Source organism: Trachypithecus francoisi, unplaced genomic scaffold (assembly GCF_009764315.1).
Source record: "Trachypithecus francoisi isolate TF-2019V2 unplaced genomic scaffold, Tfra_2.0 Lachesis_group16, whole genome shotgun sequence".
Classification (NCBI taxonomy): domain Eukaryota; kingdom Metazoa; phylum Chordata; class Mammalia; order Primates; family Cercopithecidae; genus Trachypithecus; species Trachypithecus francoisi.
In genome coordinates, this window is record NW_022681461.1 from 86,469,699 (window position 1) to 86,494,991 (window position 25,293).

At 40.1% G+C, this 25,293-nt stretch overlaps 1 long non-coding RNA gene across 1 annotated transcript in view; it reads left to right on the plus strand.

Annotated features, from left to right (window-relative positions):
* Positions 1-25,293, plus strand: part of LOC117098922 — a 60,212-nt gene that overhangs the window by 15,910 nt on the left and 19,009 nt on the right. Inside the window, exon 3 of the long non-coding RNA XR_004443646.1 lies at positions 9,533-9,664. This is a non-coding gene — a long non-coding RNA (uncharacterized LOC117098922). The remainder of the gene's footprint in view (positions 1-9,532; positions 9,665-25,293) is intronic.

Consider the following 25,293-nt stretch of genomic DNA (forward strand, 5'->3'; position numbering starts at 1 on the left):
CTTCACATTTAAATTTCAATCTCCAGCCTCACCAGGTGCAGTGGCTCACGTCTGTAACCCAAGCACTTTGGGAAGCTGAGACAGGAGTTTGAGACCAGCCTGGGTGACATGAGACCCCATCTCTACAGAAAATTTTAAAAGTAATAATTAAACAATAAAAACCTCCAGCCTCATAGGCTACTATTTTCTAAACCAGGTTCCTATAATTCCTCAATATCCCATCCACTTTCTTGCCTCTATGCCTTGCTCAAGCTGTACCTCTTTGGAATGCCTTCTGCCTCTTTTCCATTGATCAAAACTTTATCCCTGCTTGAAGACCTACCTCAAATGTATTTTCTCCTCCAAAACCTTCCCTTATTTCTTTCCCCAGCCTGTGCTCCCATTATAGCTTGATTTAATTTTGCTCTGTGTTATAGTAATTCACATACCTGTCTTTCTAGCTCGAGCAGAAACTTTTTGAGGGCAGGGACTTTGTCATAATTATTTTGTGTTCCCAGCACCTGGTACATGACCGGGAATGTGGCACTTGATAAATATTTGTTTTAAATGACCTGTTCGTCTCATTGCCTTTGTGATCTCATTGATGTCCTCTCCAGTTTCATAACTGAGTTTCTCCAGCTAAGCAAACCTTCTGAAGCTCAATTTATCACTGAGACTGAGATTAGAGGAAGAATTAAAAAACTACCCAAGGCACGGGTTCACCACCCTGACAGCACAGCGAATCAGACACTTTTTAAAAGAGGTAGTTGCTCCCAGCACTTTGGGAGGCTGAGGCGGGAGGATCACGAGGTCAGAAGTTTGAGACCAGCCTGGCCAACACAGTGAAATCCCATCTCTACTAAAAATACAAAAACTTAGCTGGGCATGCTGGCGGGCACCTGTAATCCCAGCTACTCCAGAGGCTCAGGCAGGAGAATCGCTTGAACCTGGGAGGCAGAGGTTGCAGTGAGCTGAGATTGCACCACTGCACTCCAGCCCGGTGACAGTGTGAGACTTCATCTCAAAAAAAAAAAAAAAAATTTAGTTGCCTGGGGCCCAACTTCAGAGATCTTGACTGACTTGTCCTGGAGTAGAAACCAGGTATCAGTACATTTTCTGTAAGCAATTCTAAAGTACCGTCAGTTTTAGGAACTACAGACTTGAAGGGTGGATGGGAAATTGTTGCTGGGCCCCATATATAAATTAGAATAATTTCTAATTTGCTTTTCTCAAAAGGTAATGCTTTTCACAGAAAAACATAGCTAAAAAAATGGAGGCCACACAGTCTGGATGAAGTTGACCTTTTTTCCAGAGAAATCTTTGCCATCAGGATCCTGAGTTATGCTATGGGAGGAATCACACAATTGGCATGATACTCACCTTTGAGTTCCTGCTTAGCATGTCTAGAGAATCCCGGTGCTCCCCATCATAGACATCTTTAAAATCTTATTCAAGGAAGCCATAAAGTGAACTGAAATCAAAACGCCAAGCACCAAGTCATTAAATGAGTAATGAAAGCTTGAAAGCTTCCAGTTCCCTTGAGGGTCTTGACATGGATGTCCCCTGTGACATGCAGTCAGTGGTATGGGAGGACAGGGCCAGATACCATGAGGAGGACCCCATGTTGCATAACTCCAAGGTCATGTGCACAGTATGGGCCATGTGAAGAGTGCCCCCTGGAGTTGTGTAGTGCTGCATCTTAGCACAGGGACTTACCAGTCCTCAAACCCAAAAGATTTCTGGTGGTGGCTTTCACTTTGGTTCTGTTCTCCAGCCTTCTTCTGGCTTCGAGCTGTCACTCAGATCCAAGGTGAAAGATGAAGAGTCTCCTCATCAAAATCTCTCTGCTGGAGTCTTTTCCTACCTGAGGATGTCGTCACCAGAAATTCCCCTAACTGGCAGCTCTTGTCAACACATTCTGGATCCCTTTGATGGACTCCAGCTAGACTTGGTTCTTAAATCAGTCACTGTAGCAGAGTTTTAGAAAGGATTTAAGCTCCTTTTCGTCACCTACTCCTCTTCTCTTTCCCCACTGGTCAAAGTGAACATACAGAAGGAGAGTACATACTTTATTTTCAGGTTATTACTGTTTCAGGGTGTGGGTGTGTGCGTGTGCGTGCGTGTGCATGTGCGTGTGCGTGCATGTGTGTGAAATTTAACAGTCTAAGAGCAAAGAAGTAAAATAAAGCAGTATTAGCTATTTAAAAATTATCCCAGAACCTTCCAGAGAGTAAGAACCTTGAAAATGTTAGTTTCTATTGTTCTTGGCAGATGATAAAATGAATGCAGTGATAGTGGTGAAATCTGCTGAGTAGCTTTCACTTTTTATATTTTTAGAGAGAGCGGAGAAAGCAGCAGGGTCCTCATAGTAAGGAGAGGATTAATTTTTTTCCGAATGAAGTTGTAAAAATGAAAAAAATAGGAATTTTGGATGAGAAACCATTTTTTTTATAAACTATAAAGGAATATATAAAATGAGTGGAATTATTTTGATAAGAGACGCCAAACTGAATGCCACAAGAGTTTGAAGAAGAGAAAGAGACCACAACCTGTTGTGGAAATCAGGAGGCAATGGCATCTCCCATTTCATAAGGATGTGATCTTGTACAAGATGTGGTTTCTGCATTGTGGAGCTGGGACCATGATCCCTGCCCTGACTACAAAGCAAGGCTGATTATGAGAATAGAATTGGATTTTTTGTGTCTGTACTTGTGAGCTGTAGAACACAATAGAAATACAAAGTGATGTTACTGTAGCTATTATTGGTGATGAAGATATTAGTATTGATTTTGAAGAAATTGGCCAGCATTAACTGGCAGGGCTGGCAGGGGAAGGCCTTACAGATAGAGAAAAGAGGACTGGAGAGGTTTCTGCCAATTTTCTTGGTTGATTGAGAGTCCCTGTATGTAAGAGTTGTTTCTGAGCATCTCTTGACACCTACACTGTCACTGGACCTGTGACAATGCTAGAAATACAGTATTGAATAAGAAATGCTATCTGCCTTCAGGGAGCTCACCTTGACTTGGTTTTGAGGATGGCTTCAAATATCAGATCAAGAAATGTATAGTAGGCCGGGCGTGGTGGCTCACGCCTGTAATCCCAGCACATTGAGGGGCTGAGACGGGCGGATCACAAGGTCAGGAGATCGAGACCATCCTGGCTAACATGGTGAAACCCCGTCTCTACTAAAAAACATACAAAAAACTAGCCGGGTGAGGTGGCGGGCGCCTGTAGTCCCAGCTACTCGGGAGGCTGAGGCAGGAGAATGGCGTAAACCCGGGAGGCAGAGCTTGCAGTGAGCTGGGATCCAGCCACTGCACTCCAGCCTGGGTGACAGAACGAGACTCCGTCTCAAAAAAAAAAGAAAAAAAGAAATGTATAGTTAATGTATAGGCAGTGGAGAGTCGCTGAAGGTTTTAGAGCAGAGGAATGACATATTTTTAGGCCCTCCTGACAAAATACAGCTCTTAATTCAGCTTTCAACCAGTTTACCACCAGGAAGTATTTTTGGCTAGCAGATGAGTGAGCTCAAGCCCCAGGCTTCAAGAACCTAGAGTGCTGTACCCCTCTAAATAGCACTTTTTTTAAAAAAAGCTTGTGAATAATGGAATTGATTGTTTCCTTCTTTGCAATGACTGTTAGAAAGCCTAAGCTAAATTTAACAAGTACATAGGACTTCAAAGCATGAATGTGAATCCCTGCATCAGCCCTGGCTAATTTTTCCCACATTCACTTTATTTTTAATCCCTCCCTTGCTTTTATAAAATGTTGTTGAATTATATGTAGTTTTGTAAATCAGGGAAAAGATTAATTATAAATAGATAAATATCATTTCTTATTTTTATTTATTTATTTTTTTTGAGACAGAGTCTCACTCTGTTGCCCAGGCTGGAGTGCAGTGGCGCGATCTTGGCTCACTGCAAGCTCAGCCTCCCGGGTTCACGCCATTCTCCTGCCTCAGCCTCCCGAGTAGATGGGACTACAGGTGCCTGCCACCACGCCCAGGTAATTTTTTTGTATTTTTAGTAGAGACGGGGTTTCACCATGTTAGCCAGGATGGTCTCGATATCCTGACTCTTGATCCACCTGCCTCGGCCTCCCAAAGTGCTGGGGTTACAGGTGTGAGCCACCACATCTGGCCTCATTTCATGTTTAATTAACTTTTGGTGAAGATTATTTGAAATGTCCCTAGGAGACATTTGCATGGATGAGGTATATTGGAAAAGTAATATACAGATGTTACTTTCTAACATTACTGCTCATCTCCTAACTTAAAATTCTGTTAAAGTCACGTATAACGTAACAGTTAAATATGATGTGAACCTATCAGCAACAATATTTTTGCGTTCAAAGTTTGAATTCTGCTTTCAAAATAATTTAAGAAAAGATACAAACTTAAAACTACCTAAATCTTTATTCTCATGTGTTTTTAAAATTCTGTTTAAGTTTAAATAAAGGAGCTATGATTTATAGCCTATCAGAACATTAGGAGATAAAATCTAATATCCTGATTTAAAAATCATACATAAAAAATGCATTCGAAATGAAATGAAATATGTTCTACAACTAAAAGTTACTTATAATGCTTGGATTACATTGCTAGATCAGAAGAAAGGAAGGTATAGAAAAGTCTATATGTATTTCTGTGTTCAATCTGCCTTATCATTTTAAACTTACATTTTTAAACACTTGAAAGCAAGATAATCTTTAAGAATTTGAAAAGTATTAAGGACGTTTTTCCCTATTAAAAAATTCCTCTTTAGAGATTGCTTTCAGGGCCAATTTACAAGACGCACACTAAATTGGTTTTAAAAAAATTTTTTTTTGTTTATATGTATACCCTAATCTTTGCATTCCTCTTTCTCTCTATCCCATCCTTCAATTGACTAGGTGATCAAAGTTTATCTCTTTTTGTTTCTGATAGAACTGACTGTTTCCAGAAAAGGTAAAAATCTATTCTCCAAAGGGCAGTGACTTTCTACCTGTGAAAATAAAAAATAAACTTCAGAAGAAAATTCTGAAAGAGGAATTTAGAGATATTCCAAATAAAGGTAATATAGTTTCACTGGAACTGAAATGTTGCCTTCCAATTCTATTACAAAAGGCAGAGTGGCACATGTGGCACCTGATTGGGATGGACTCACTAAAGGATTTAACCCAGACTTCTGATCCGCAGATATTACTGCTACATTAACTGATTTGCAACAAAGAAAGAAAACATCATCCAGTTGATTTTATTATTTAAATATGGGCTCAAATCTTAAATCTGACAAACTAATAAATAAGCATGTCTGAAAAGTAAATAGTAAATGGTGAACTGGTATGGCTGAGGCATTTGTACTGAACTCATTCTGCTTCCTGGAGATCACTGCATTCTTTTCTGTGCTCAGTAATCTACCTAAACTATGTCAGATATTCGCCTGAGACTTACTTTCCTGTCCTTTCTGGATCAGATTATGTCTTTATTTAGAAAATCAGAACATTTGTTTGTTTTTAGGCTACAAGCACCTCTTCTCATCTTTATAATGTCTCCAAATGTCTCAGAGGATTCCTAACAGTATCTGTGTTTCTTGCACATTATGGTATAATTTATCTGTGTCTGGAGATCCGAAGTCAGGCAAAGTAGTTAAGGGCACTCTTTCTTCTTCCTCGTGTATCTTGAGACACAGTTCTCTACACTTGTGGTTTGTCTGACCCTTTTGAGTTCCTGTTATGCTTCCATTTGCACCAGAAGACAATGGAAATCAAGTGAAATTAAGTATAAAATGTCAGAACTAGAAAAGCTATTAGATCAAGTTTAGATAAAGAAATGAGAAGGATTTAATCTGCTTTGTTCCTTACTAAGACATGTACATGGGGCTGTATCCAAGATAAAGCTATGAAATACTTGAAACACTAACTCCCCTTGTACTGAGTCTGTGTTTATGTGCAGCAGACTTTTGAGAGTAATTTGGCTTTCTGTATATATCTGCCTATAGATTAAAAAAATATACTTACCAGAAGATCCAAGACCCAGTTATAAGTTAATTGATGAACTTCCCGGTTTATACATTAGAGCTTGTTAGTGGATGTCCATCCGGGGGTCGGAGAGAGGGAGTGATTGATCCACTGTCATTATGCTGCTAAATCAGGTTCCTAAGGTATAGCCCCTGGAACATGGAGATCACAGCAGGGTACTGCCCCTTTGAAGCCTCTTTGGGCACCTAGCACCCTTCTCCATGGTGTACTTTGATACCATCTTGTGGCTAATTGTCCACAAATGCCTGTTCTGTGAGACAGTCCACCTCTTGGTTTGTAAGGCCAGACATAAACACAGCTACTTCTCAAGAGGCTGTTACTCACCACAGTAGGTCTTTTCTGTTTTTGTTTTGTTTTGTTTTGTTTTTTTGAGACAGAGTCTCGCTCTGTTGCCCAGGATGGAGTGCAGTGATATGATCTCGGCTCACTGCAATCTCTGCCTTCTGGGTTCAGGCAGTTCTCCTGCCTAAGGCTCTGAGTAGCTGGGATTACAGGTGCCTACCACCATGGCCAGCTATTTTTTTTTTCTTCTTCTTTTTTGTATTTTTAGTTGAGATGGGGTTTCACCATGTTGGTCAGCTGGTCTTGAACTCCTGACCTCAAGTGATCCAACCGCCTCAGCCTCCCAAAGTGCTGAGATTACAGGTGTGAGCCACCATGCTTGGTTGGTCATTTCTTCCTAAAGGCAAAACCCAGAAAGCTTCCACCTGTTAACACCTGTAAATCTTCTGAAATACTCCTTGGAACAAAGCCTGCTCTTTCTTCTTTAGACGTATGACATGAAAATCCATTTTTACAGCCATGCAGTGAAATGTGCAGCTATGTGGAGAGCTTCAAGAATAAAGAAAGATTACAATAGACTTCATTCAAAACTTTTTAGGGATTCTTCAAATATGATATCTAATTGAAGAGTCTGATACATGTTTCAAGGCTGAATCCTGGGCCTTTGCAGCAACCAGAAAAAAGGATTGAAAATGCCTAAAAGCTCTAACACTCACTTTAAAAAATGTTTTAAAATTATAATTATTGAAAAATACTATTTGGAACTGTATCATGATTAAGGAAACATCAGAAAATAAAGTAGCTTGGCAATTTTGAGTTACTTTCCAACTAAAAAAATCTGTTTAATGGACTTTGAAATGATTTTGTATTTGTGTTTAAAAAATATGCATCTCTATCCAGGTTGACAGCTTAAGGACCAGGCTCTAGCCAAACAAAATCTGAAGTGACTAAGGCATTGCTTCTCAAATAAGAACAAATTGGAACTGCCATCTCAAATCACTAATATGTCTTCTGGCAAGACTAGATTAGCACTCACACTCACATCTGATGAGGGAGTCACCTCAAGCTTGCAAACAGCCAGTTTGGATTACCCAGAAAGGGCATGCTAAAACCAGCAAAGGGTTGCCAGGCCTCAGTTCTTTGGCCAGCCTACATAGAATGGAGAATTTTGTAGAGGCGATGTGTTCAACACTTGGATACATTTAAGAAGACAGCTTGAGTCTAGTTTCTTTTGTCTCTAGGCCAGCTCAAAATAACCAGGCACATGCCCTTGCTGACCTCTAAAGGTAGGTCACTATTAAAGTAAGTCATACTGACTCTTGCTTGACATCTCTTCTTTGTTTCATTCTGCTACCTGACTTTGGTTCTGCTTCTGGCCCTTTAGAATTGGTGTTTGAACTTGGTCTCTGTTCTTTAGGTCCTGGATTTTCCAAACAGATTCCAATTGAGTTTATCCTGCTGGCTGTCTATGAGCTAGGCTACTCTACTTCTTGCTCTTCTGAGACTAACTTCCAGTATAATTCACTTGGCTGACTGGTTCTTCTCTGTGTCTGCAAGAGTATATGTGAGTGTTTGGTGGAGAGGGGAATAGGATGTATGCTCAATTTGAATAATCGGTCACTAAAATGAGAGAGAGAGAGAGAGATCTAAACATGGAGAGTAGGAAGTAAAACAATTGCTTCTCCTTATTGACCATTCTTAGGTTTGAGGTAAATTCTTAATTAGGTATTTAGTTCTCTCCTAAGTATTTTATCCCAGCCCTCAGATTCTGCTGCCACCTGGTGCTAAAATGTTACAGGTAGTGATGACTAAATAGTTTGACAAACTCCAAGAAGTATCACCTAAATTCAGAGAGAACACATACTAATTAGGAGGCTGGATATTTAACATAGTAAGTAAAGGATATAACATTTTAAAAAATAAACAACAATAGCTTAGCGTAATACATAATGAACGTGTTATACCTATGAACAGATATATAAGATGTAATAATAGTAAATTACTATGTAGTTATGAGCTATTACCATCTCTTAGAGGTATGGTCCATGTCAGGGCCAAGTGCAGTGACTCACGCCTGTAAGATCCCAGCCCTTTGGGAGGCCAAGGTGGGCGGATCACCTGAGGTCAGGAGTTCAGGACCAGCCTGGCCAACATGGCAAAACCCCGTCTCTACTAAAAAAAAAAAAAATATATATATATATATGTATATATGTATGTATATATATATACAAAAAAAAAAATTAGCTGGTCGTGGTGGCGCACACCTGTAGTCCCAGCAACTTGGTAGGCTGAGGTAACAGAATTGCTTGAACCCAGAAGGTGGAGGTTGCAGTGGGCTGAGATCATGCCACTGCACTCCAGCCTGGGCAACAGAGTGAGGCTCTGTCTCAAAAAAAGAAAAAAAGAAAGAAAGAAAGAAAAGAAGTATGATCCATCTCTAATCCCCATTTGAGCCGTCACTCCCAAATATGCTTAGTGTTAATACACATTAACAACAAATAATTTCAGTTAATGGCCTCCCTAACTGAAAAAAAGTTTTCTGCCAGCTTCTAAGTTAAGATTGGTTAATTTTGCCCAAGGTTTATTTATATTTCACAGAAATTATTTTTTTTCTTTTTGTGGCCTTTATTGATCTACTATGTCTCCTCACTCTTCATTCTGCCACCATTTTTCTCTATTGCTCCTCCAAGAAGGGTCTGCTTCGATTGCTTCTGGTTTTTCCAAAATTGTTTTGTTTCTATTCTTTAATTCTCTGTCTTCTGAGATTTTCATATTCCCGGTGATTACATATCATCCACCCAACCTTTCCCAGTGGAACTTTTACAGAAATGCTGTCCTATTAGATTCCCACATACAGCAATACCTTACTCATTTGGCTTTTGAGTCCCAACTGTTGAGGGACATGAGAAGAATTTTCCAAGGTTCAGGCAAAAGAGAAATTCAGTAGGACCATTCATCTAAGACAGATTATATTTTCCAGAGATGATCAAAAGAATAATTCCCACTCCACATGCTTTTTTTTTAACAATATGATTTCTGTTCTCTTCTCATAGAGAAGTGGAATCTAAACTCTCTTCCCTAGAATCTGGGTGGGTTTGTGACTTTGGAAGAAGTGATGCTGTGTGACTTCATTTAGATGTGATTTAGGTTAGATGATAAAAAGTGATAAAGTTTCACTGCCACCAAGCTGTGAGGAAAACCGAAGTAGCTTATACAGAGACACCACATGGAGAGGCCACTGTATTTTTTCCAGCTGACAGCCCAACTGAAGTCCCAGCCACAGCCAGCATCAACTGCAACGACCCCTCCAGATGACTGCAACCCCAGCCATCAAGTCATTTCCAGCCTTCAAGCCTTCCCAGCTGAGGCCCAGACATCAGAGAAGGTAAACAAGCCACCTCTGCTGTGCTCTGTCCGCATTCCTGATCCACAGAAACCATGAGGACATGAGATTATTGTTTTATGCCACTAAGTTTTTAGAGTGGTTTGTTACATAGCAAGAACAATAGAAATGGTATCGTATTTAGTATGTTCCTCACAAATTGTGAGCAAGTATCCCAAGATGGGTGCAGAGCCCAACTTCCTTCTAGTTCATATATAAGTTTCTTGTCATCCTGAGGCATCTCCCTGAATCAGAGCTTAAGCAGCCTTCATTTCTTCTGATTTTGAGAGTCTTATTTCTGGCATCCCAGAAGCTCCATTACTAATCTGGGACTTGGCTTTCTAGTATTTCTATCTCATTCATTTCTGGCTAATTTCTTACATTATCCATAGTTTCTCATTCCATCAACTTCCCCTGGGATTCACATTTTCTTGGGATGAGTGGTGGTGGGAATTTCACTTCTTCTGAAGAGACTCCAACCTATGCACAGCAGTGCAGCCTCACCTTCTGGTTCAACAAGGCAGTTATATCATTGATGACCCAATATCCTTATTTTCTAAATTATTCAGCCTTAAGTTCAAGATAATAACAATATCTAAAATTTATTAAGATATTACTATATGTCAAGCACTGTGCTAAACTTTTTCCATACCCCTTTTAATCCTTAATCCTTTTAACAACCTTATAAAGTAACAACTATCCTCCTTCCCATTTTAAAATAAAAACAGTGAGGCAACACACCCTGTAAGTGGTAGAGGGGAATTTGGATGGCAGCAGTCTATCTCCAGAGCCTGTGTTCTTTTTTTTTTTTTTTTTTTCCCAGAGGTGGGATCTTTCAATATTGTCAAGGCTGGTCTTGAACTCCTAGCCTCAAGTGATTCTTCTCCCTCAGTCTCTCAAAGCACTGGAATTACAGGCTTTAGCCACCATGCCCAGCCAGAGCCCATGCTCTTAACCACATGTCTCATTTCTAGGACATTAAACAAAACCATGCATTGAGCCAAGCCTAGTCATTTAAAAGACTATTGGGTAAGGTGAAGATCTTACTTAAATGTCTCTCCTGCCTTTCTCTTCCTCACAACTTCCCATTTCTGCACATAAGGGCATATACATCTGTAGATGCATAATTGTGGTTGCTAAAACCTAGCCAGGACAATTTATATTCTAGCAGAGTCACTTTACTTTTAGACTGAAATATCTGCATTTAGGTTACATCACAGATCTTCCCAAGAACAATAGGTGAAGCTTGTTTTATATTTGTATGACTTAAAGGGCCAGTTCAGAGTATTGTCCCCCTGAAATAAAGGATAGTCTACCTCAAAGTGTCTTTTTATAGGACAGAAATGGCTTACCACTCTTTAATAACAGGATTTTGCACTGTTTTATTCAGCAGTGTAACTGAGCTGTAGCTGACTTCCTGGGAACAGCCATAGTTCTTGCTCCAGGCCTACTATTGCGACTGCATTCAGCACTTTGATTTGTCTCCAGTATAAGTCCACCGCTTCCATGCATGATGAGAAGTGGATATTTTACTGAAGATTCCATGCAGCTAGTGGAAGAGGTTTTATATTACAACATCATATTTTAAAACATAATAAAATTCCACATAAGTATGCTCCTTCACCAGTTTTTCATTATGGATAGCAGCTTTCTCGTCTCTTCAAAAATTCTCCCTGTTCTGCCACAGTCATTTTCCAGACTCACATTTTTCTTCAGCCTCTCATCCCAAGTCATCATCATTACCTCGCCCTCATCTCATAGTTCTCTCTCCAGTTTGCATTCTCAGACCCATCTCAGCACTCAGAAAAGGAGTCCCCTCTTTAGAAGAGGGAAGAGTGGTATGCATAAAACATACTTTTTTTCATTCACAAATAATTTTGTTACACATGTCTCTATTGCGGGAGCTTCTAAACATCAACTTTTATGTTGGTCTTAAAATCTTCTTTTTAAATTATGAACTAAATTGTACATACAAAACATAAACACAATCTATATGTATGAATGAATACAAATTAGTAATGCACAAAACCAGTGTACTGTATTGTGCTGGGTCAACTTGGTTAAGCTGGGAACAGTGTTTTCCAGTATTCCATTTACTCTGTAACTCAGGGTTAGGGTTGGCCCAAAAGAGAAACTTGCACATATGGAAGATAGAAGTGGGCAGCAGCCATTATTCTCTGAAGGTCACCGTAGTAAAATGTGGTAATGGATAGACACAAAGTTTCTAAATTGGTTCCTACTTGTCCTGCTTTCCTCCACTTTGTTAATATGTCGTCTTCCTGACTGCTTACCCTGCTGCAATTCCAAAAGTGGTTTCTTGGCTGAAGCAAAACAGCATACCCTCTTGCAGCTGTCAATGTAGCAAATGCTTTTTTCTCAATGCCCGTTAGTAAAGACCACCAGAAGCAGTTGTCTGACTCAGCAGATCCAATAGTTCTTGGAGCATCTTGACAGAGATGCATTACAGAGCACATGGCAAACCTTTGTGAGTGAATCGTAGTTTAGACTTTTTGGAATTTTGAAGCAAAATTATGTTATCCTCTCCCAGTTGCTATTCTTCTTTTGAGAAACATCTTCTGACTTTCTACTGGGCCCTAGTGGAGACTAAATACTTCACCATGAACCAAGAAGTTAGCATACAACCTGAGCTGCCCATTGCAAAGTGGTTGATCTCTGACTCAAGAAGCTATAATGTTGAGTGTGCACAGCAGCATTTCATCATTAAGTGGGAGTGATATGCACAAGATCGGGCTCAGCCAGGTCCTGAAGACACAAGTCAGTTGCATCAACAAATGGCTCAGATTTCTATGAATCCTTCTTCTGCTACCTTGCCTCTCCTTTCTCAATCTGCACAAATGCCTTCATGGGGTGGTCCCTATGAACAGTTTGATTAAAGAAGAAAAACGGTGAATGTTTTGCAAATATATCTACCAAAATTGAAGAAGCTCCATTGAATGCCCTTAGCACCATAGCCCTATTTGGGTGTGGCCATGAAGGACAGTGTTGCAAGATTTCCAGTGAGTAATACACCTAATTGGTTAACTTGCCTGGAAGGAGAGATGGCTAAAAGGTATGGATCTATTAATTCATGAGCAGTGATTAATGGTTTGGTTGATTGGTCATGAACTTGGATGAAAGATGATTAGAAAAATGGAGGCAATGAGGTCTGGAAAACGGGTATGGGGATAGACCTCTCTAAATGACTACAGAATATGACAATATTTGTATCTGAGGTGAAGGCAACCAAAATGCAGCCTTACAATAGAAGTATCTTACTAATAAGATAGACAAGATGACCTGTTTTGTGGATGTCAGTCATCCTCTTTCTCCAGTCATTCCTGTCCTTGCCCAATAAATAAAAAGGCCGTGGCTGCAGGGACAGAGGTTATCCAGCAACACAGACTTTCTCTCACCAAAGCCAGTCTGGTTACCTCCAGGCTGAGTCTCCAAATGCCATCAGCAAAGACCAACACCAACTGGAGATATGGCACCATTTTTCAGGCCACCTAGTTCAGGCTGATTATTTTGGACCATTTCTACTTGGAAGGGGAAATGCATTGTTCTTATTGAATGCCTTATTTGTCATCATGATATCCTATACAGCATTGCTTCTGCACTCATTTTACAGAGAATAAGCCCAGTACTAGTTTTTATGTAACCTGGAAGAATTGTCTTCCCCCTACCTAGAGGAAGCTGACCTGATAGATTTGTTTTTCTTTTTTAGATATAGGGGGGTCTCCCTCTGTTGCCCAGGCTGGAGTGCAGTGGCACAATCACAGCTCACTGCAGTCTCAACCGCCTGGGCTCAAGCAATCCTCCTGCCTCAGCCTTCTGAGTAGCTGGGACCACAGGCGCATGTCACCACCGCCTGGCTAATTTTTGAATTTTTTGTAAAGATGAGGTTTCATTGTGTTGCCCAGGCTGGTCTCGAATTTCTGAGTTCAAGCCATCTGCCTGCCTTGGTCTCCCAAAGTGCTGAAATAACATGTATGAGACACTGCGCCCTGCCAGTAGATACAGTCTTGAGAGCCATCAGCATATGATAGTAATAGATACCCGGAAATAATGAGTATGGGGGAAGAACGGTGAGAACAGTTTTAGGGGGAAGCAGGTGGCAGAGACCTGTAGCAGAAGATGGAGTAGAAAAATGAAAACAGACACAGCTAGCATGCAAGAAAAGAAAGTAGTATGGAAGGAGACATGAGGTTAAAGGAGAGATTTTTAAAGATGGAAAAGACATGTTTAAATGCATATGGGAGAGGAGCAACAAGATAGACCCACCGGGCACCTCTGAATCTGTCCATCACCACATCTGACTACAGCAACCTTAAGACAGTAATGACAATGGCTTCACTTCTGCCTTTCAAATCTAACGCAAGTTTCTCTCTTGGACAATCATACAAAAAATGGGATTCTAGGAAATTTAGTTCTCAGTTTATCCATGTTGACGTAACACAATCCCGCACAATCCACCACTTGTCAATTTTGTATCCACATACACTTCTTTAACCATATTTAATTTCCAAATAAAAACAATTACAAAATCATGCCTCTAGATAAATTGATTCAATAAATGAGTTTTGTCACTCATCTGGGACTCAATTAAGTCTTTTAAAGGCATTGCAAAAATCTATCAGACCTGAGTATATTGGAGTACACATATAATTCCAGGTGTCGCTGAAGTGAGGGGATTGCAGAGTGAGACCCTGTCTTAAAAAGAGAGAGAGAGAGAGAGACTACGTCTACCCAGATGTCTCCTCTGAGTTTCATACTTTGATAACTAATGAGCTCTACCTCTACCCGGGTGGCAGACAAGCGCTTAAACTCAGAATGTTAATAATTAAGCTCATCGTATTTCCCATCAAAACTGTACCTTCTTTATATCTCAGTGAATAGCACCATCATCCACTCAGGTTTCCAAACCAAAAATCAAGTTCAAAAACTCCCGTGTGTCTCCCTCCCACTGTCACTTTCCTAGTTTAGGTTTCCTTTATCTCTGGCCTGGAAGAATGCAGTAGTCGTTCCTCCTGAAGTGAAGATCCAATTGTATAATACATTGTGAAGATACCATACAAACATTATGGTTTATCTTCGTTATAGACCCATATTATTATATGGATTATTGCCTACTCTGAGAATGTGGGCAATAAATCAATTTTATGGGAGTAGTTGCAACCAATAATGGGCTAAGATGAACAAAAGGAAAATACATTTGCACAGCAGTGGATATTTTCAGTGTGTTAGACCTGGTGGCAATGCTGTCCATTTCACAAATATTTATAATTTCCTACCATGCGCTAGTAACTGTGCCTACAGAAGAGGCTTCCAAGGCACTGATTCACTGTGTACTTTTTTCTGGGCCCAGCACTATGTGACATGCAGAGGATACAAAACTGAAAAATTCGTGGTCTCTATTCCTAAGGGACGCTCAACTTCCTTCAGTCACTACCCATGTTGAATGATGTCCCAGATGTTCCCACCTAATGCTGAGGTCCTTCTACAGACAGTGTGGTAGTGAAGTTCCCTTTGTGGACTTAATTTTTAGAGAGTAAATTAAGTTCTGAAGGAGAAAAAGGTTCCCATTTCAAAGTCAATCTAGAGACACGTGGAGACTGTTGTCTAGATGCGAGGATTCTTTTCCGGTGACACACAGGAACCACCTCCTTGAGACCTGAATTAAATTGCAAGCAATTTCAGTAATGAATTCAGCCTTGGGCTCAGCCCATTCCCAGAACCTCTGGCTTAATTATGAGAAGAAAACCTATTTATTCTGGGACATCACCACTTTGGGATAAATTCCTGGAAGCCCTCAGAAAAGCAAAGGGAAGATCTTTCTCAGAGTCTCTTCTCTGAATTTCTGAGAAAGAAGCGTTTCATGTTTGGCCTATCAAGTTGCTTTTAGTTTCAGCCCATGGATTTGCCCCTTATTTAATTATCTCTGAACTTAGGTCTCTCTGTCCATCCAAAGGCCTAGGTCACCTGTAGGAGACTAAGTCAACCTTTCTTGGGCCTTCCTCAGAAACCATCTCCCCCTGAGCACATTCTTCATATCCTTAGTTACAAAATACAGTAAGAAAAATAATAATACGTATATAGTACTTTACATTTTACTAAACTCTTTTCGGGTGTTTTAGTTCACTTAATTCTAACAGCAACCAAGAGAGGTGTAGCTATGAGGAATCTGAGCCTCAAAGAAAAGTAACTTGTCCATTACATCATGCTACTGAGAATGAAAAAAGAAAAAGAAAGAAAGAGAGAGAGAAAGAAATAAAGAAAGGAAGGAAGGAAGGAAGGAAGAAAGGAAGGAAGGAAGGAAGGAAGAAAGGAAGGAAGGAAGGAAGGAAAGAAAGAGGGAAGGGAGGAAAGGAAGGAAGGAGGGAGGGAGGGAAGGAGGGAGGGAAAGAAAGGAAGGAAGGAAGGAAGAAAGGAAGGAAGGAAGGAAGGAAAAAGGAAGAAAAGTAACCTGTTCATGATCACACAGCTATTGCATGACAGACCTCAGTAAGAACCCAGACAGTCTAACTCCTATCCTCTTTCCATCTGTTCTCATATATCTGTCCAGGGGCCAAAGTAATTTCTATATCTGATCTACTTCAAAATTATTATGAAAACTGAGTAAACTATGTTGATACTGGGAGTCAAGGAATACTGATGTCTGTCCTGGGACTAGCTTGGTTGTGGGGACCCATTGAAGCCCCCTATAAGCCAGGGTCCCAAGGGGATCTACAAAGAGCAAGGAAAGGCAAGGAAAGCTCTCCTGAGACAGTGGTTTGCAAACTTGATCACATGTTGAAAACATCCCAGGAGCTTTAAAAAAGTACTAAAGCTTTGGTTTCAGCCCCAGAGATTCTGATTCAGTTCAAAAGTCTTGGGGGCAGCCTTTCCATTTAGATATTTTTAAATCTCCCCAGGTGATACTATAATAATATGCAGCCAAGATTCACTAACTTTGCCTGAGGGCACCCACAGTTTCTTTGTAGGGCTTGTGGACTCATTCTTTCTCTTTTCTATATGCTTATTATACCAGTTATATTTAGTCATTGAATAAAATCTAGAAAATACTGATTAATTTTTGGAGAGTAGTCATAATTATTCCACAGAGAAATAAATTTTGTTAACAATTGACTGTATATCTTTCTGGGATTTGTCTACATACATACACACAAATAAATAATCCTATGCTTTTTCTTTAATCAAAAATGATATACATGCTGTGTAATATGCCTTTTATCTTTGACTTTTTTTTCCATGCCAACAAATTCAAATAAGCCTATTTTCAAAGACTTTATAGTATTCCATTGTGTGGCTGTACCTCACTGCACCTCTAATAACAAAGAGGAGTTTTCTTTTTATCCCCATATCTGTTTCTCTTCCAAGGAGATGCTTGAAATCCTAGAATCTAGTGGGGGGGATCAGATTTTGTCAATCCTCTTGGCTTCTGTGCCATTTCAAATTCATCTGGAAGATTTACAATTAATCAAATAATATACTAATTTGGGAAAATTGGTTTTTGGAGGAAAGTTTGGAAACTACTATTAAATCCCAAGCCCTAATAATCTTAGAGAATGAAAGAAACTGAGGATTCTACAACTCTCAGAATTCCAACTTGTCTTCAGTTGCTTGAGGTCCTTTCTCAAAATTGTTTAAGTCTAGTCAGTTACCTGGGTAAGTTCATTAAGGGAGTCTATGACATAATGCTAAAGATAATAACAACAATTAGCACTTGCATAGCACTTTAAAGTGAATAATTCTAACATAAAAACAATACGAACTAACTACCATTCATTAAGTATCCTTCTAGAGAATCAGTGTGCCAGGCACTGAACTAGGCACTTAACATAGTCTTCTATTTGATATCTGCCGTAAAGTCTATACACAGTGGTATTAGTATCTCAGTTTTACAGATAAGACAGCTGAGGCTCAGTGAATTGCCTGAGCTCACTTAAAACTAGACTGTAAACATGGATTGTGTCATGGTTTTACTCAGCATTATATCTCAGAATCTGGTTCAGTGCTTTGCACTGTGCCTAGGAGAAGGTAGGGACTCAATACATAATTGATGGTGAAGGAATAATTAAATCACTAGCTGTTTCTTTAATTCATATTGCCTCTGGGTGACGCAGAGATGCTCTACCCAGAGCAGACTTGCTTCCTGTTTCCATCCTCCAGCAATAATTCACATAGTAATGATTTGGGCCTTTATCCTCCAGCAATAATTCATATAGTAATGATTTGGTGGCTGATATGGTTTGGCTCTGTGTCCCCATGCAAATCTCATCTTGAATTGTAATCCCCACATGTTGGGGGATGAGCCTGGTGGGAGGTGATTGAATCATGGGATGAACTTCCCCCTTGCTGTTCTCATGATAGTGAGTGAGTCCTCACGAGATCTGGTTGTTTGAAAGTGTGTGGCACTTCCCCCTTCGCACGCTCTCTTCTTCTCTGCGGTCGTAAAGATGTGCTTGCTTCCCCTTTGCCTTCCGCCATGACTGTAAGTTTCCTGAGGCTTAATCATGCTTCCTGTGAAGCCTGCAGAACTGTAAGTCAATTAAACCTCCTTTTTTCATAAATTACCCAGTCTCAGTTAATTCTTTTTAGCAGTGTGAAAACAGACTAATACAGTGGTTTATGGAAATGTGCCTTCATTCTTTACATTCTCTAGGGTAATGGTTCTCCAAATGTGATCCCTTTCCCAACAAATTCATGGACCCCACTTCAGATCACCAAATCAGAATGTCTGGTCTCGGATATCAAGAAACTGTTTTAATCAGCTTTTCATCTGTAATCCCAGCACTTTGGGAGACTGAGGTGGGCAGATCACGAGGTCAAGAGATCAAGACCATCCTGGCCAACATGGTGAAACCCCACCTCTACTAAAAATACAAAGATTAGCTGGACGTGGTGGCACACGCCTGTAGTCCCAGGTACTCAGGAGGCTGAGGCAGGAGAATTGCTTGAACCCAGGAGGTGGAGGTTGCAGTAGCTGATCGTGGCATTGCACCCCAGCCTGGCAACAGAGCGAGACTCCGTCTCAAAATAATGATAATAATAACAAGCTTTTCAGATGATTCCAGTGAACATTAAAGATGAACATTGAAGTTTGAGGACTTAATAAATAAATGGCCTTTCTGTCCTGAGACTCAAAGTAGTAGTTTGGCCTGGATGATTGGATGGAGGAGCCATTTATAGAGATTGGGGAAACAAATGGTGGAGCAAGTTTGGAAGGAGGTCGTGAATTTGGGTCTGGTGTGTTTAATTTGAAGTACCTTTGGGATATCCAGGTGAAGGTATCTGGAGCATCTGGAGCCTGGAGGTCTGGAGCTCAGAAGACAGGATTGAGTTGGAGATACAGATTTGGGAGTGGTAATTGGAATCATGAATAAGACTGCTTAGGAGAACGGGAAGCATTAGTTTACACTAAGTAATAGCATTATTTTAAGAGAGTTGGGGAGGGGTACTGAGAGAATGAAGAATCTGAGGACAGTCATTTTTCCTTGTGAGTGACTTGCATTGGAATGTTTGTCTCATCTTCTCCTCTGGATTATAAGCTCCTTAAAGGAAGGGACTGTGTAAACTTTAATAAGTCCCTCAAACAAAAGTACATTGCTGCACAGGCTGTGAATAATCAGTGAATTCCTTCCAGGATTCTGCTTTGCAGAAATCCAATGTGATCAGAGCCACCAGCAAGATGTTTTCCCAAAAATCACTTCTATCATTTCCCAGTGGACAGTATGACAGATTAAAAATAAGTGAATAAATAGAGGGTATCATTGTAATCCACTGATATCTATGCTAATCACATTAATCAGAGTGAATTAATTACACCTGAAAACAGATGCAAAGTTAAATTCCTCAGAAAATCAATTCATTAAACTCATATTGGAATGCACAGTCAACAACCCCCATGTTTAGAAACTATCAGCATGATTTGTGGCAACTTCTGATTTACTAACGAAACTGCTTAAAACATTTTTAAAGGCAATTACAATTACTGTCTGGCATTTGATGGAAAGAAATCTTGTCAGCATTGTCCCTTGTGTGTCAACTGTCACAATTTTCTAAAAATTTTGCGGCAAAAAATAGGCAGGCTCTACTATTTGCTAGCCTCGATTAGGGTTAATTCAATGTGTGTCTGCAAATAATAGTGTTTAATGTAATCTCTCTAATTACAGATAAAACGCATTTTCAGTCATGCTCATCACTGACAGTATTTTGGGATAAGTTAAACTGACAGCTGCTTTCTGAAGGAAAGGAAAAAACAAACCTTCCTTGGGGTTGTGTTGATTTTCTCTCTCTCTCTCTCTGCCCCCCACCCCTTTCTTTTACATTAAAGTTGAGAAAAAGATGAAACTTGACACTTTGGCTCTGGATACCAATTTTGGAAATCATGACATCATCTATCTCTTAGGAATTTGACATGTTTTCCAGCTCCTACTCCCATCAATGAATATCTAACTCAAATTCACTTAACAAGCATTTTCTAAGGGTTTCCAGTGAACCAGGTATTGTGCTAGGCAGTAAGGAAATCAAGAAGGATTGATTCTACCAAACCTGCCCCCTGCAATTGGCCCCATGAGTCAAGTCAAGCTTCGTACTATACCAGACTTTATAGTCATACAGCCCTTATATTCTCAGTCCCTCCAGAGTGAAACTATTCAAGTCACAATGTTTTCTGAAGGACCACAGCTGACTGGATCAGGGACTACCCAAGGACACCTACTCCTCAGATTGTCCAGGCATCTGTAATGTGGCCTCGCATGACAAGTTGAGCCAGATCAGTCAGATTTTCTTTCTCAGGAATAGAAATTGGAAAATACTAGATGAGGTCGTTAGGGGTAAAGGTGAAATTAGAAGGCAGTAAGAGAAAAACCACAAGATAGAAAGAATTAAGACCTTGAGAGGACAGGCATCATCGGGTCTATGAGACTGTGAGGAAGCCGAAACACTAGTTCAAGGTTGAATGAATCAAAGGATGAATAAAAACAAATAATTGTGACCTAAGATGTCTTTGGCTTTTTTTGGTAGCCTCAAAACATGAGTGATTCACGCTGAGTCACTATCCTTGATACTCCTAACTCTTTTTTCACCTATTCTGTAGATAAACCATGTTTCTTGCATCCTGTGTGTCTCAGTTGGAATACAATTCAGGTTTAAGTAATGGAAAAACTCAAAATAACAGTGGTTTAACAAGGAGTTTAATTTTTTTCTCATGAAAAGTCTACTTATACGCAATCCAGCTTGGATAGGGTTGCTCTGCTCCATAAAATCCTCAGGGCTGATTCCTTCCAACTTCCTTTGCTACAGTTCTTAGGAGATACCCTTATCTCCATAGTCTAAAGTGGTATCCACGTTCCAGATGAAAGGATGGAGAGACGGTTGAACAATAAGTGTCAGAAGTCACCAGGCATTGCTTAAGATAGGTTTCTAGAACCTGGGAAAGTCTTATTCATGATGTTTGGGTGGAAATTTTGGAAAAGATGTGAATTCTACTTCTAGAGCAACATGAGAAACAGAGATGACACCAGTGGTACAGCAAAAAAAAAAAAAGAAATCGTTAACAGAGCTAATATCAAACACACATGGGAGCCCGAAGCTAGAGCTAACATAAAAGTTGGCAGAATTTACAGATATCTTGAGGAGGACTTTCAGTCTCCCTGTTTGTGGAACAAAGTGTTTAAAACAATCCCCTCTGGATCCTAAGGAAAAGAGGCCCCAGCAACCTATGGGTTACAATACAAATGAGACATATTCCAAGACTAACCCTACACCTAAGTCATCCTAAAATATCACCTATCATGATACCACCCTTGACTTTCTCCAAGTTGAAATTTTCATACATAGCGCCACTCTCTGGAGCCAGACAGTACTGATGTTGTCACTAGAAGGCTACTGTCCATTGCCTTCTGGAAGACAGAGAAGCAGAGTGCCCAGATTTCTAGCCCTCAAGATGGTAGAAATTACACCATCTCAGAAGTGGGGGAGCTGGAAAAGGAAGGAAAGGATAGCTAGTTCTGAAAAGTAAGGATGTTGTTTTGAGTATATTGACTTTGTTCTGTAAAAAGTGAGATACAAAGCACAGTAAGATGCCATTTTATAATCACTGGATTCACAATAATAAAAAATCCTGGGCCGGGCATGGTGGCTCATGCCTGTAATCCCAGCACTTTGGGAGGCTGAGGCAGGTGGATCACCTGAGGTCGAGAGTTCAAGACCAGCCTGACCAACATAGTGAAACCCCATCTCTACTAAAAATACAAAATTAGCCGGACATGGTGTTGCATGCCTGTAATCCCAGCTACTTGGGAGGCTGAGGCAGGAGAATCGCTTGACCCTGGGAGGTGGAAGTTGTTGTGAGCCGAGATTGTGCCATTGCACTCTAGCCTGGGCAACAATTGTGAAACTCGGTCTCAAAAAAAAAAAAATTCTGATGAATCCAGGTCTTGGGGAAGATGTAAAACAGTAGGAATTCTCATTGTTGGTGAGAATGTAAATTGGTGCACTGCTTTTGAAGAAAACTAATATATCTAGTAAAGGAAACAACATGTATGCCACATATCCTACCGACTCTACTTCTTGGTTGGCTTATAGCTGTGGGTCTTAAACTTTGGTATGCATCGTAATTACCTGGAGGGCTTCTAAAACACAGATTGCTGGGCCCTTCCTCAGAGTTTCTGATTCAGTAACTCTGGAGTGGGGCCTGAGAATCTGCATTTAGTAAGGTCCCAGGTGATGCTGATGCTGCTGATCCTAGGACTACACTTTGAAAACCCCTAGCCTAGAGAAATTATTTCCTGTGTTTATTAAGAGATGTGTACAAAAATTTCATAACATCATAGCTAGTAATAGCAAGAACCTGGAAACAACTTAAATATCCCTTGACAGGAAAATGAATAGAGAAATTATCATGTATTAAGAGAGGTACTACAGAGCAGAGAAAATTAAATTAGAGCTATACAACATCATAGATAAAACAAGTTACAAAATAATATATGCTTTATGATACTAAATACAAAACTCAAAGACATGTAAATTTAAACAAGAAATTACTTAGGAATATATACATATATAATGATAAACCAAAATTCAGAATGGTGGAGGGAAGAGGGAAATGGGATTGGGGAGGCACAGGGATTCCGATAGTTCTTGAGTTGGGTGGTAAGCTCAAATATGTTTGTTCTATTATTCTTTCACATGTATAAAATATTTAACAATTATTTTGTGCTTTAAAATCAGTTTCATCAAGTGTGGTGGCTCATGCCTGTAATCTCAACACTTTTGGAAGCCAAGACAGGTGAATCACTTGAGCCCAGGAGTTTGAGACTAACCTGGGCAACATGGTAAAACCCCTTCTCTAAAATAAATAAATAAATAAGTAAATAAATAAATAAACAAACAAACAAACAAAAATGGGGTGGGCGTGGTTGCTTGTGCCTGTAGTCCTACCTGCTTGAGAGGTTGAGGTGTGAGGATTACTTGAGCTTAGAAGGTCAAGGCTGCAATGAGCCATGACTGCACCATTGCTCTCTAGCCTGGGTGACAGGGTGTGACTCTGTCTCAAAGATATAAAATAAAATCAATTTCACTTTTGTATGTATGAAATATTTCACTTTTTTCTTTTTAATCAGTTTTATATTTTCAACTTCATATTCTTTTAGTTTCCCGTAGAATCTTGACAATGTGAAAAGCAAAAATAAAAATATAAAGATGTATCCTTTTTTTAAAATAAGGAAAAATCCCCTGAATATGTATATATGGACGAGGAAGCATGTAAGCAGCTGTGTTAGGATAGTGTGTGTGTGCGTGTGTGTGTGTATTTATACTTAAAATACCTTTATGTAGTTCTGAGCAATTGATTAAAAACTGGCAGGAGAAAATGAGCAAGGGAAGAAAGGGCTGGGGGGAAGAAACTATGGTTTTAGGAAGAAAAGGTAGAAAGTGTATTTGTGGACACGTAAATTCAAAGGGTAAGATGGAGGCCAGGCTGCCAGAAAGGAAATGGCTCTGAGATGAGCAAGGATTGCCTGCTTCTCTGCATTTGTTCCGGCATCTTTTCTCAGGGATAAAAAAGGCAGATCTGGTGGGTGATGACTTTGTGGGGTTTATGAAAGTAACTGGAAGGGGACAGAGAGGTGGTTGCAGAGTCCAAAGGAGAACAACTTGGAAGATGTGGACTACAGAGCCTGAGTGGAAGTTTTAAATCACCTGGAAATTGGGAGGTTGGCTGGAAGCAGAAAAGAGTCATGAGGGGTTGAATGATTGAAGCCCACTCTGAGGATAGGGAATGTTTGTGTTTAGAGATGAAAGGACTAGAAAGGGATTCCAAAAGTGCAGCAGGGCCTCGTTATTAAAGACTTAGTGGTACTGAGGCTGGTGAGGGACAAGATTTGATTACTGTGGGGACAATGGTGGGGACCTGTTGAGGCAAGAAGTCTGAAGAATTCACAAGACAGTTGATACATCTGACAGGCAGAAATGATGAAGTTGAGTCAGTGTATTGGATAGTAGCTGCGTTGCTCGGGTAGAGTTCTTACCATTGTTGATGAGCAAGGAACTGAGAATAGAGGACTCCTGTGTCCTGGGAAGGAACGGGGATCTAATCACAGATCCACAAATGCAGCCAGGGGCAGTAGAGTCATATTGACCTGTGTTCAAATCCACTTACTAGCTGTGAGGTCCTGCTGCTAGGTACTTAACCTCTCCTGACCTCTTTCCTCATTTTCAGACAGAGGATGTCACCTCCTTTCTAGAAGTAGTAACCATTAAATGAGGGCATAGATGAAAGGGTTTACTAGAATATCTGGCAAACACCATAGATTATTCATAAATGTTAGTGAGACAAAGCAGGGGTCCTTCTTAGGGGCCTAATGGGCCCCCCAAGAGTGGAAATAAAGGAAAAATTTTGAATCTCTTCAAGGGAAAGTCCAGGTACCCTGCTATCCCTGAGAAATAAATAAGCAATCCCATAAGAAAGAAAAAAAAAAAGGAATAGCATAAACAATAATCTCAAGCAAGTTAGATTCACAAGGTGTTTTAGTTCCCTCTAGAAACTAAAATATAACACCTTAACATGTTTTCTTGAGTTGTTTATTAGAAACCAAGACTCCCACTGATGAAAAATGCTGGCCATTGTCAGGGAGACCTTAGGTAAAGGGGACCTGAAGATTGAACACTGGCCACCATTCTTTGTTCTAAGTTTCTTCCTGTGGGACCTGGATAAGAGTCACACCCACAGGCCAAACATTAACCTTCCTTTCTGCTGAACCCAAGTTTTTAGACAAAACCCTGTTTCCTTAACCAATTGCAAATCAAAAAATTTCTGAATCCACCTCATGACCTGTAAGCCCCCACTTCAAGATAGCTCATCTTTTCAGGCCAAACCAATGTATAATCTTCATGTTTGACTTACAATTTTACCTGTAACTTCTGCTGTCCTGAAATGTACCCCTCCCTTTAAAAACCTTTGCTTGTAAGCCATCAGGGAATTCGGGTCTTAAGTGTTAATTGCCCAATCCCCTTGCTTGGCACCCTGCAATAAATGCCTCACTTTCTATCACTGCAAATCCCAGTGTCAGTGTTTGGCTTTTTCTGTGCACTGAGTGAGCAGATCTGAGTTTGGTTTAGTAACATTAGGT